This window comes from Octopus bimaculoides, chromosome 7, assembly GCF_001194135.2.
Source record: "Octopus bimaculoides isolate UCB-OBI-ISO-001 chromosome 7, ASM119413v2, whole genome shotgun sequence".
In the NCBI taxonomy this organism is placed as follows: domain Eukaryota; kingdom Metazoa; phylum Mollusca; class Cephalopoda; order Octopoda; family Octopodidae; genus Octopus; species Octopus bimaculoides.
In genome coordinates this window covers 23,466,856-23,468,301 of record NC_068987.1, presented here as the reverse complement: position 1 = coordinate 23,468,301, position 1,446 = coordinate 23,466,856, and the positions used below count along the sequence as shown (strand labels likewise).

At 28.7% G+C, this 1,446-nt stretch overlaps 1 protein-coding gene across 1 annotated transcript in view; it reads right to left on the bottom strand.

Annotated features, from left to right (window-relative positions):
• LOC106878869 (tripartite motif-containing protein 59) overlaps positions 1–1,446 on the bottom strand; it is a 30,942-nt gene that overhangs the window by 14,633 nt on the left and 14,863 nt on the right. The gene's annotated exons all lie outside the window — the stretch shown is intronic.

Genomic DNA, 1,446 nt, shown 5'->3' with positions numbered 1-1,446 from the left:
TAGGCTTACAAAGAATAAGTTTTTTTTTTTTGCTCAACTGAAAGGCGGTGCTCCAGCATGCCCACAGTCAAATGACTGAAACAAGTAAAAGAGTAAAGAGTAAAACAGTATAGAGAAAATCACATCTTTAATTGTTGAATTCACCATACAAAGCTGACAATCATTTCTGTTGCATCAGTATATTTAGATATAGATAATATCATTGAAATTAATATATCTGAAAATACATGTTGACACATCTTCAAGGCAATCCAAAATCAATTCAATCCAAAGTGGACTTATCTCCAGTACACAAATGCATACAAAAAGAATGTTGAGCAGAAACATAATCTAAGAAAAGCTATTTTTGATTTCAACTCTTAGACTATATTTCTTCTTAACATTCTTTTGTATGTTTTTGTGAACTGGACATATTTTCTTAGTTCACTTTGTATTTAACTAATTTTGGATCACTTTGAAAGCATTGTGTTAGCATGTATATCTGGATATACTAATTTAAATGATATTTTCTGTATCTAAATATGTTGATACAACAGAAACTATTGTCAGCTTTGTATGTTGAATTCAACAATTATTTTTATAAATGTGATTTTCTCTAACCACATTTTTGTTGTCTAATACTCTGAATTTCTTGAAATTCTTCTAAATGATATTTGGATCTACTTGTCATACATGAGGAATTACCTTGGATATGTATTCTACTTGCATTTATTGGTGTCTGTTTGATGTAGTTAACTAAATTTGTTTAAAACCGAGTGCTTTATTGATGTTTGCCTGGATTTTAAAATCCCTTTTTCTCTTCTTCTTATATATATATGTGTGTGTGTGTGTGTGTGTGTATATGAGGGGCCTCTCAGATTCACACACTTATTGCAACGGCCCTTCAGTTTTTCTAAGCCCTGTAAAAGAACTTGGAAGGTTGGGCTTTCCTGATACCCTTAAAGCCAGGAACTTTTCAGCACCCCTCATACATACATACATACATACATACATATATATAAATGTCGGAATTAAAGGAACTTATTTATTATATGTGTTTTGATCCATTTATTCTTTATTATATCAACTCAAAATACATCACTTTAACATGGAATTTCTACCTTTTAACCAGGTATAATATACCAGTTTCTTTGTGAATTTTGCTACCCTGGTAACTATTAATATATTTACCTTATCGAAGTTTTTCAACTAAGATAATATAAATACATACATAAATATATACATACATATATATATATTATATATATATATATAGGGGTTGGACAAAATAATGGAAACACCTAGCATCATATCATCATAATTTTGAAATATCTATAAAACTGTCAAAAGCTTGTTTATTTTTATGTTTTTTGATTTATTATTAGTGTTGCTTAATATGTTTTGCTAAAATTGCTGTTCCTTTTCAGATATCATCAGAAAAAGCTAATTAAAATTCATTAAAATGAC